Source organism: Lathyrus oleraceus, chromosome 7 (genome assembly GCF_024323335.1).
Source record: "Lathyrus oleraceus cultivar Zhongwan6 chromosome 7, CAAS_Psat_ZW6_1.0, whole genome shotgun sequence".
In the NCBI taxonomy this organism is placed as follows: Eukaryota; Viridiplantae; Streptophyta; class Magnoliopsida; order Fabales; family Fabaceae; genus Lathyrus; species Lathyrus oleraceus.
In genome coordinates this window covers 342882176-342894742 of record NC_066585.1, presented here as the reverse complement: position 1 = coordinate 342894742, position 12567 = coordinate 342882176, and the positions used below count along the sequence as shown (strand labels likewise).

Below are 12567 nucleotides of genomic sequence, written 5' to 3'. Positions count from 1 at the left end.
AAAGTGGTGTTTAAACCAAAGTAAGGGAATATAGGCGGTGTTTAAACTAAACGGGCATAGAAGTGTGATAGAAATTGGTTGATGTGGTGTTTAAACCAGATAGTGGTGATTAAACCAAAGGAGCATAGGAAAGTCGTGTTTAAATAAAAAGGTAGTAACATGGTGGTGTTTAAACCAAAGGGTTGATGTTTAAATCGGAAAAGTAAATGAAGATGGTGTTTAAACCGGATAGTGGTGTTTAAACCAAAGGAGAATGATAATGTTATTTAAACTAGAGGAGAATGATAATGATGTTTAAACCAGATGAACATGTTTAAATTGCAAATTAAAGTAGTGTTTAAACCGAGAAAGTGGTGTTTAAACTGAAGAAAAAGACAAGAATGGTGTTTGAACCAATAAAAGAAGTAAGTGTGGTGTTTAAACTGAAGGATCGGTGTCTAAATCGAAAAAAATGGTGTTTAGACCAAGAAGACGATGTTTAAACAGATGGAATGACGTTTAAACCAAAGAGAAAAAAAGTGGTGTGTAAACCCAAGCAAAGAGATGAATGGTGGTCTAAGTGAGCAAGGTTGCTTGTTGTAGCATTGAAGAAGAAGACTTGCCAATTGTTTGATTTGAATTGCACTAAAGTCTATGAGTAGAGGTGAATACTATGAGCAACTAGGCCATTCATCATGTACCCAAAGTTAGTCAGAATAAGGATAGGAATTCTCCCTCTCATACCTTATATACTACTTAAGGCTCGTGGCATGTAATCCTGATCCCTACTGACAAGTTGCTGAAGAAGATTCATTTTGATGCTCAATATGATGAAGTTTTACTTGTGAAGAAAGAGACTTGACAATTGTTTGATTCGAATTGCACTAAATTCAATGAGTATAGGTCAATACTCTGAACAACTGGGTCATTTGTATCGTATCCAAAGAAATCCAGAATAAGGATAGAAATTCTCCCTCTCACCCCTTCTCTACTGCTTAAGGCTCATAACACACAATTTGAACTGTAATTGACAAGTGTTGATATATGACCTTTTTTGTCCCTTGAACAATACTCCAGTCTTCAAAGTCTGGGTGTGCCTTGAAACTTTGCACCATGCCTTTTGTACTAGAAATTGAATTGAATGATAAACAAGGATGCAATCCTATAGAGTGACCAAGATCACTTAACTGGGTGGGGGCTCAAGTAGAAGTGAAATGATAGACCGACCAAAATGATTTTGGTCAATTCATCAAGACATGTATCAGGATGAACATGTGAGTTTTATGGAGTCCAAAGAAAAAACCCAAGGGGCAAAGTATCATCATGCACAAGTTTTACAATCAGTGTATGGATCAATTTCTAAGTTGAAAATTAATTCAAAATACTAGTTAATTTCCAACTAAAGGTTCAATATTATATAAAATGAATTAAAACACATTAGGATCTAAAAATTAAGTATCAATATTCCTAAAATAATTTGCATGCAAATTGTATTGAAATTATTAAGTCTAATTAAGAAAAAAACAAGTAAAAAAAGCAATTAAAACAAATAAAAAGAAAAACAAAACAAAAAATAGGGGGGTATGCAAAGCAAACTGGGGTCTTCCAATCAAGTATGGGTGCGGGCCCATAGAAAAGGCCCAAAGATTACCTAAGTCATGGATGGGTGTGTGACTAGATTGGCAAGGGTGCATGTAGTGTAGTGAATGTGCCTGAGGCCTAAGACAAATTCCACGTAAGGAAAATAGTGGGAGTTACATTGAGAATTCAAACATATCATGAACCAAAACACTCACTGTCCCACCTTCGTCTCTGTCGCACCAGAAATTGCCTCTGGTGGCGGCCGAGGTCGTATCACCACCACAATCACATAATAGAAACCCTTCTATCACCCTTATCATATTGATTTTCCTCAATTTTCATCTATTTCTTTAAAATCAAAAACATGGAGCTATGAACCCTAACTATTACAACCTAAATTAAATGGTGATTACGTATGAATTTGATTTCAAAGGTTAGGGCAAATGTTCCTCATAGTGAATGCTACACGATGATAACAAGATTATGATAAGAGGGAAAGAATTTGAATACCTCTGAAGCAGAGGTTTGCTCCGGTGAACAGTTAAAATGGAGAAGATGATTGCAACCAGTTGGATACTCTTGAATCAGGTATGAGTTTTTCTCCTATGCTCTTCTTTTTCTCGTCACTTCTCTTCTTCCACCTTCACTTGCATGAGATTGAGTAGTTACAGAGAGATTGAAAATCGGGAGGATTGTGAGTTATTCAGAGATGATGAAAAGTCTGATTGGTTCTGAATCTAATGAATGATGTTGCATATATATAAAAGTTGGATTTAACATGGATTAACTCTGTTAAATCGTGATAGTTCAAATCAGTTAGAGATCAAGTTTTGTTAATTATCTGTTAAAAGTTAGTTATAGGAGTTGGTTAGTTAGTTATTAGTTTAGGGATTCGTGAGATGTTAAATGAAAAGAGAATCTGTTATTTGTTAATTTTGATTTATGAGTTAGTTAGGTGTTAGTAGTGAATGAATTATGAAAGTCCACTGATTCTATTATGCGTTTAGTTGATGGAATGTTATGTTAGAAATGGCATGCTGGTAATTTACAATTAAATCTAAATGAAATGAATTACTATCGCCAAGATTGTGAAATGACAATGAACTTCACATAGTTAAACAAAGTCTATCCATTCTTTTTAAAAATAATTAAAAATGTATAATTTTAGTAGGATTTTTCTACTAATGTAATTTGATACTCATGTCAAACTTACATATTTTTTTATGTTTCGGAATTCTATGTCTCGGTGAGAGAACAGAGAAGGAAAAATAGAAAATCACACCTTGAATTTGTTAGAAGTGACTCAATACTATAATATGTAATGTAGACTATAGTGAGTACTTGAATACTATGTGTGACTTCACTATATAAACAAGTACACTCCCTTGTATTACAGTTACTTGGTTATCTTAATATAGAAATTATCCAACCTTTGTTATCAATTTTATTTCTATTTCTTTAAACTTAACAATACTTCAAATCTACTATATTTCACGTCTCTTTATATCCTTTCCTACTCTTCACCTCAATTTCTTAACTCATGGAGACGAGATATTTAGCGCTAGCCAAAGATATTTCATTCAATTCAAGCATGTATACATTATTTACCCTCCATCCCTTAAGCACATCATTCTTTTTATCATTATGTTCAATCATGCAACAATCTTTTGAAAATGAAACTCTAAATCCTTTGTCACATAATTGGCTAATGCTAATGAGATTGTGCTTAAGGTCTTCAACTAAAAGGACGTCTGATATAGTAGTAGAGGAGAGATTACCTACACTACCTTTTTATAGTATAGCTCCCTTGTTATTATCACCGTAGGTTACAAATCCTTTCTTCGTAGCCACAAAGTCAAAGAATAAGGAAACGTCACCCGTCATGTGTCTTGAGCATCCACTATCGAGAAACCATGTTCTCTCTGTATCCTCAAGACATTCCACCTACAAATTAAACAAGGGAAGGAGGTACCCAATTTTCATTGGGTCCTTGTGTGTGAGTGAAACTTTGGTTGCATTTGGGAAACCATTGAAAAATGCCTTTAGGAACCAAAAATCTCCTAAATCGTCATTTAGCAATAGTATGTCCCCTCTTGCAACAATATAGACAATTTAAGTTCAGATGAGGGTTGTTTTTGCAAACTTGATCCTTTACCACATAAGTGTACTTTTGATAAGGATTATTCATGTTACTTCTAAAATGTGATTGATCAATAGCAAAGGTAACTTTAGGTTGTAAAGCCTTGTCTAATTTAGCTTGAAGAGTTCTAACCTCTCTTTGCTAAATGTGACAAGTTTCACATCCAAACCATCTAAACCAAAATCCCTTATCATCTTCAGTTTTTCCTTTAGTAGCCTCTATCATAGATTTCTTAAGAGTTTCTAATTCCTTTTCGGAATCAGAAACCTTCTTTTCTAAATAACAAAGGCCTAAGACAAATTCCACGTAAGGAAAATAGAGGGAGTCAGGTTAAGAATTCAAACATATCATGAACCAAAACACTCACCGTCCCACCTCCGTCTCCGCCGCACCAGAAATTGCCTCTGGTGGCGACGGAGGTCGTATCACCACCACAATCACATAATTGAAACCCTCATATCACCCTTATCATATTGATTTTCCTCAATTTTCGTCCATTTCTTTAAAATCGAAAACACGAAGTTATGAACCCTAACTATTACAACCTAAATTAAGTGGTGATTACGTATAAATTTGATTTTAAAGATTAGGGCAAATGTTCCTCATAGTGAATGCTTCACGATGATAACAAGATTATGATGAGAGGGGAAGAATTTGAATACCTCCGAAGCAGAGGTTTGCTCCGGTGAACAGTTGTAATGGAGAAGATGATTGCAACCAGATGGATACTCTTGAATCAGGTATGAGTTTGCTCCTATGCTCTTCTTCTTCTATTCACTTCTTTTCTTCCACCTTCACTTGCGTGAGATTGAGTAGTTACAGAGAGATTGAAAATTAGGAGGATTGTGAGTTATTCAGAGATGATGAGAAGTCTGATTGGTTCTGAATCTAATGATTTGAACTATCACGATTTAACAGAGTTAATCCATGTTAAGTCCAACTTATATATATATATATATATATATATATATATATATATATATATATATATATATATATATATATATATATATATATATATATATATATATATATATATATACCACAATTAGTATACAGCAGAAGCAGGATCGAAATATGAGTAAGAAAATATAGAAATGGTAGAGAAAGTAGTAGAGAATTTTATTTCAAACTTATTTGAAAACTTCTTTTGATGTATCAGGTATAATTTGTTTAAGGATTCCTCCATAGCCTAAGTCAGAAGCATCTGTTTCAACAATTTTGAAATATTTAGGATTAGCAAGGGATAAACAAGGCAAACATTTAACTTTGTTTTTAATTCTTTGGACTGCCTGAGAATGTTTATCAGTCCAAGGGCCAGGATTCTTTTTAAGCCTAGCATGTAATATGGCAGTATCTTTTGCAAGATTTTCATAATAATCTGCTATATAATTGAGACTACCAACAAAACCTTTGTAATTATTTTTTATCTATAATAATATTGGGGAATTTAGAAGCAAATTCAATACTTCTTTGTATAGGAATTATAGTTCCTTGGTCAATTTCATGACCTAAAAATCTAACTTTTGTTTGAAAAAGTTTCATCTTAGGAGCAGATATAACTAATCCATTATGTTTAACTAATCCTTTGAATATTTTTAAATGTTTAATATGTTGATCTATAGTTTTAGAAAAAACTAAGACATCATCAATATAAACAATTATAAATTCAGTATAAGGATTAAAAATATCATTCATAATATTTTGAAATTCAGAAGGGGCATTTTTAAGCCCAAAAGGAAGGACATTCCATTCATAATGTCCAAAAGGAACAGTAAAGGTTGTTTTATACTTATCAGATTCATTAATCTGAATTTGCCAATAACCAGATTTCATATCAAATTTAGAGAAGATTAAAGCATTGTTTAATCTATCTAAGAGATCTTTTTTATTAGGAATAAGATATCTAATCCATTTTAACACTTTATTAAGAGGTTTGTAATTTAAAATAAGTTTGAAATAAAATTCTCTACTACTTTCTCTACCATTTCTATATTTTCTTACTCATATTTCGATCCTGCTTCTGCTGTATTTCGATCCTGCCCTTGCTAATCCTAAATATTTCAAAATTGTTGAAACAGATGCTTCTGACTTAGGCTATGGAGGAATCCTTAAACAAATTATACCTGATACATCAAAAGAAGTTTTAGTTAGATTTACCTCTGGAAAATGGAATCCTGTCCAATCAAAATATTCTACTATCAAAAAAGAAATGCTCTCTATTATAAAATGCATTTCAAAATTTCAAGATGATCTTCTTAATAAGAAATTTTTATTAAAAATTGATTGTAGCTCAGCTAAATCAATTATTGAAAAAGATGTTAAAAATCTTGTTGCTAAACAAATTTTTGCTAGCTGGCAATCTCAATTATCTATGTTTGAATTTGACATTCAACACATTAAAGGTGAAAATAATTCACTTGCTGATTATTTAACTCGTGAATTTTTGCAGGGAAAAAATGATGACCCCGTATAGGGGAAGAGGCCGCGGTTATGGCCGTGGTGGAAGGGGGAGTAACAATATGTTACCCCAGCCAGAATCAAACATTCCTCTAATAGGGGATTGGACTACAGTTTATAAAGGTAGAAAAATGCAACAATTACCTGCATCTTCATCTAAAAAGGAAGATATTCCTTCCTCCTCATCTAATAAAAGTACATCTTACAAAGAAATTGCGGTTAATAACCCACCTCAAGAGCAATTGGATTATTTTGAAAATCCAGTAATTGAAAAAATCATGTATATTGATGAAGAGGATATCAAAATCAATCCAAATGATGGATGGTCTATCAAAACTAGATACCTCGAATCAAGAGGATATCCAGGCCTACATGGGAAATCTAGGCCTTACCTAGAAATTCTTCTAGCCATTACCGAATCGGTAACATTTACTCACCATTATCAGAATAATAATCCTGAAAGTTTTATAAACTTCAGTAAATGTCACATTAATAAAATCCTGTTACCAAGAGAATGGGGTCTTAACCCAAATGGTGAAAAAGCAATAAGAGTTGCAGAAGGAAAGTATATTTACTTCAATTACTGGGACTATGTCCAGGCTTTTACTCAAGCTTTTTATTATCAGAATCCCAAGAATAAGCATTCTTGGTTTTTCTCTATTAATCCAGAGATGATTAATAGACCTATACCAAATTGGTTTTATGAATGGTGGACTAAATTTGGTCCGTCTTTGGAAATATTACCCAAAGAATTACTTGATTTATACAATCCCTGGTGTGACAATAGCCCACTCATTGCAAATATTTTATCTGATCATTTAATCACCGGACAATGTCCATTTTGGTTCTTTACTAAATTTCAGATTCCATGGATATGGAGATGGTCAATCAGCATATCTCAAGATAAATTCAACATACCCATTTTAGAAAGAAATTTCTTCTATAAATGGTGGAACAAAATGATTTCCGAAGAAGTCCAGAAAATAGGAAATTTAATTCGATTAGCTATAGCTGAAGACCAAAGTAATAAGGTCAAAGATCAAAGCTCCCAACAAATGTCTATGGGAAATTTGAAGAACTTCTTCCAGAGAAAATATCCAAATGAATCTGAAGATGAAATCATGGTTAGAACTTTGGACCATATGAAGAATCAATTCTTCTCCACTTTTCCAGCAAAAGCATCAAGAGATGAGAATTCATCTATGAAGACCAGCTCTTCCATGGGATCAATTGATTCCCACAACTTTGACTGTTTGGCAGGAAAAGCCCAAACAGAGGACCCAACTGCAGAAGATTTCTGGGATGCAATGATACAATCCATGGCCCAAAAAGCAAAAGAGAAAGCAAAAAATAAAAATCAATAATGAAAGGCAAAAGATAAGAAAGAATACTATCTTGTTTGCCATTTCAAAGCAATAATGAAAAAGAATCATAAACAAAAGCAAAAGACAAGGTTAATGGAATAAGAATCTTGTCAAAAGCAAAAGACAAGGTTAATGGAATAAGAATCTTGTCAAAAGCAAAAGTTGGCAAAGCAAAAGATAAGAAAGAATCTTATCTTCTTATCTTAAAGGAATAAGAATCTCTTGTCTCTAGGCATAAATGTATGCACTTAGTTTTCTTTTGTAAAAGTTTTTTGTTTTTAGTTTACCTACTATTGTAGGTAAAGGTTACCGGCTTAAATAGTAAGCCTTTGTTTCCCTATATAAGGGGATTTAAGTTTCTTTTGTAATCAAGTTTTCAAATAAGTTTGAAATAAAATTCTCTACTACTTTCTCTACCATTTCTATATTTTCTTACTCATATTTCGATCCTGCTTCTGCTGTATACTAATTGTGGATTTAACATGGATTAACTCTGTTAAATCGTGATAGTTCAAATCAGTTAGAGATTAAGTTTTGTTAATTATCTGTTAAAAGTTAGCTATAGGATTTGGTTAGTTAGTTATTAGTTTAGGGATTTGTGAGATGTTAAATGAAAAGAGAATATGTTATTTGTTAATTTCGATTTGTGAGTTAGTTAGGTGTTAATAGTGAATGAATTATGAAAGTCCACTGATTTTGTTATGCATTTAGTTGATGCAATGTTATGTTAGAAATGGAATGCTTGTAATTTGCAATTAAATCTAAATGAAATGAATTTCTGTCAATTCTGAACGTATGCAATTAGTTCTATTTGTTGGTGAAGGTGGATGATATGTTAAGCTATTTCTGTTATGGACTGCTTTCGTGCAATGCTACTGTTTTATTAGTTGAAACTTAAACTTATGTTAAGTAAAAAACCTATTAATTGTAATGATTGTAATGGTTGTTAGGGGAAATGTATGTTAATGACGCACATGCCTGTTAGTAACTCCTTAATATGCAATTTGATAAAAAAATCTTGTTAGTTTTGATTAAAGTTAGTGATGGAACTTGAATGCTAACTGAATATGATGATAATTTGATGTGATGCAATGTTGTGGATTGTTTGAAAATGTCATTGTAGTCGTTATTAGGTATTGGAAAAGTATGCTATGAACATGATGATCAATGTGCATGCTTATGGACTTTTATTAATGGACTATTAATTGAAGTTTTGGTTTAATGCTTGTTATGATGCTCGATTGGTTGAAATGAATGAATGGAAATATGTTGATTTTTGTTGGGTGAATGGTTGATGGATGTTATGCTATGGGCTTCTAGTTGGCTTTGGCTTTGCTTGGTTTTGGTTTGAAATATTTGGTATGTGATGAAGGAAACTTAAATGCCAAATTATCTTGTGTGTTTGGTGTATGTAAAATGATGCATAACATTGTTATGTTTCAATTCATGATATGCATATGGCAATATGAATGTAGGTTGTTCTACTCACATGAAGTCATGCTATCAAGATTTGGAATGAAGATGCCATGGATGAAATATGAAGAAACATGGTTACTTACAAGTGAAGAAACCTTGGCCATGCGATTAAAAGTTAGGATGAAAACATGAAGAACAAAGTGGAAACTAAATCATGTCAGAACTTTCGTAATAGAAGTTACTCAGATTGTACAAATGTTTTATAATGAGAAACATAACCATAAATCTTGTTTGCCTCAATTGGAATTTAAGTCATTTTGCAATTAAGTTGTTTTCATTTAAGTTCTTTTTTATTTAAGTTATTTTTACCAAAACTCATATTATTGATTCCTCTAGATATACATTGATAGGATGAAATTTAGTACTTAAACCATTGGTCTATGTGGTTCGATAACTTTTTACTACTTCACATAACCATACACTTGCATCGTGTCAATAAGATGGACTCACATTACCCCTTGTCCCTAAGGAATCTACTCACTCATACTGAGATGAACAACAAAAATAATATAGACTATAAACAATGCATGTACACTACTAGAAAAACACATTTAACCTCGCACACGAAGTTGATTTAACATCGGTTACAAAGGCAAGGTAATGAATGATGTCATGAAAAACTGTCACTTTACCCCTCGGTTTTAGAATAACCTAGGTGATGGTTTAAATGGTCATTTGTTCAATTCCCAACGATAACTTTTTTATATTTTCAAAATTAGTTCCACACACCTCTCAGTTTATGGTCAAAACCAAGGGAAAAAAATATTTTTTTAAATACTCATTACATTGTTTATACAGAATATTAATAAATTAATTTGTTTACAAACTATTACATTGTTTTTACACAAAATATTACATTGTTTACACATAATATTAAATTAAAAATATATAACAAGTTTTAAATCCGATTCATTGTCATCACTGTCGGTGAAGAACAACGGTTGAATATCTTGGGGAAGAACAAATGTTGGGGATCCTCGTTTCATTTGATATGGAGGAAGATCAAATGTTGGATGCAAAATATTCTCTATGACTTTTGCATTCATTTGTTTCTGATATAAAATAAAAAAATGTTAGATAAATCAAATAAATATTCAATTATATGATTATTTAAGAACACAAACCTTAAAACTAAATAATTTTTTACTCTTGCAATTCATCTTAGAGAAATTTTTCTAAATAAAATAATATTTTTTTAGGCCTCAAAGTTTTCTTGTCAAATGTTTCATTATCAATTTTTATGAGACTTTGATCCAAAATGCTTTTATAATGAGGGTTTTTAATTTTACACGGATCACTAATGTTATGCCCCAATTCTATTACGAATAAATGAGATAACTCATTTAGTAGTGAAGTGAGAATTTAAGGAAGTACAAGCACGAACTCCCGAATTTGAATCCCAACTTTTCCATTTTATTAGCACGTGTTTCTCTTTTAACCCTTTTTATTCTATTTTTAATCAAAATAAATTATATTTTAATTTTGTTTTTAATTAAATTTTTTAAAATAAATATTATTTTTCCATTTTATGTACTTTTATTTAAAAAGAGTCAGAAAACTAGAAAAACTATTAATATTATTTTCCATTTTATGCCCTTTTATTCTAAAAAGAGTCCGAATAAATAAATAAATAAAATTTTAGTACCATATTCGTTTTTGTTCTATTTTATTTTGAATGATCATGATAGTCAATTTGATAAATAGAGAGTGTGATGAATATAAGAGCGTGAGGTCATGAATTTGAGTTCTGAGAGAATTTGTTTTGTTATTTTGTGAGACTTTTCTCATTTTTTTTGTTTTATTTTATTTAATTTTATTTTTTATTATTATTATAATTGTTATTATTGTCTTATTTTATTATTAATTGTTATTATTACTATTATACAAAAAAAAATTTATTTGATATTATTAGTTCTTATGATAAATTGAAAATTGAAAAGTAGGTATGTATTTGATTATTGTTATTAGTTATTATTATTATAAAAAAAATCATTTGATATAAGTAGTCATTACTCTAATATTAGTAATATGATTTTTAATTTTAAGAAAATAATTAAAGAATAATGAGAAATCAGCACACGGTTACACATCCAAAAAGAGCTTTCACGCGGTTTTTCTATCATCACCTTTCCAAAACTATCAAATCAATTCAAGTTTATTCCTAAATCAAAATGAAAAAATCATGGCCATGATTCACACAATAACACAACACCACAATCACTATCAATATAAAATATGATGATAATTTTTTATTTGAAATTATTTGCTTTGTTTTGTTTAAAATTTTGATTTGAGGAAGAAGAACAGACTGAATCAAGGTAGAAGATACCCTGAAAAAAGAGAGAGATAATAACATTCATGTTTTTTTTTTAAATTGGAAAATTGATTTTTGAAAAAGTCAATTTAAAATTACTATTTATAACGTAGAATGAGAAAGAAAGGGATCAGTTTCACAATTTCTTCTTTTGTTTTTTACTTTCATATTTATTTATTTATTTTTAATTAATTCAATTTAAAAGTTGTATAATTTTAAATTCGAGATAGTCTGTATTTGGGCCATCACATTTTCTTAACCTTAAGCCCATCAATTTACACCCCTTTAATTTAGCTTATTTAATTTTGTTTATTTAACTTAGCTTATCTAATAAGTAAAAATAATAAATATTAAAAATATAAAAAATATAAAAAATATAAAAAATATAAAAAATATTTGTAAATACAAAAATATTATCTAAAATTTAAAATACAAAAAATAATAAAACTTTTATTTGTAAATATATCATTGTACATAAATTATCTAACTGAAAAATCAAACCAAAATAAAAAGACAAAAATATTTGTCATAGTTAAAATCCATAAAAACTCATTAAACTAAGTTTTTGTCCTATGCATCTAACTCAAAACCAAGACAATCTTTTTTTCATAAACTCAAATCAATCAACCAACAAACCGTCGAACTACGTAGACTCTAATTTTCTCATCGCTCGATGAAAATACGTAGGCACAAAAGATTGTGAAATTCAGCGAGTCCACTAACCTAAAACTGACATTTTCCCTCTTTAATTCTTTTTTGTAAATATCAAATATATAAAAGTAAGAAATTAATAATTAGACAGACATCCCTTAATAAACAATCAATCCTTACAACTATGATTCCCGTTGAGTACAATAGAGGTGAGGAATGTCTAACACATTTCCCTCACTTAACTAACTCTCGAACCCATATTGTTGCGATGGTCGTCTTAGAGTTTTATCGTTACTTCCCTTATTCCTTAGAAATGAATAAAATATGGTGGCAACTATGTGATTTTTTCCGCCATGACAACTAATGACAGTGTCTTGAGCGTTGATATTCATTAAATTGATGATAAATATTTGTTTAAGGACAATTAAGAAACTCAATAAACACACTTATATATTCCCCGATTATTACTCAAAACTGAGGTAAAATGTATTTCTTTTTAAATAAAAAATACAATAAAATATATTTCATCCCAAACACCACATACCTCTCGGTTTTTGTAAAAAACTAAGGGGAAAAAGTTTTTTTTTTAATTACATTGTTTA

General features: G+C 30.5%; 1 long non-coding RNA gene across 1 annotated transcript; it reads left to right on the top strand.

Annotated features, from left to right (window-relative positions):
• The first annotated feature begins 1726 nt into the window (after nt 1-1726).
• Nucleotides 1727-9225, top strand: LOC127107681 (uncharacterized). The gene is made up of 2 exons (XR_007795795.1): nt 1727-2148; nt 9000-9225. It is a non-coding gene; the product is annotated as an uncharacterized LOC127107681 (long non-coding RNA).
• The last annotated feature ends 3342 nt before the right edge of the window (nt 9226-12567 follow it).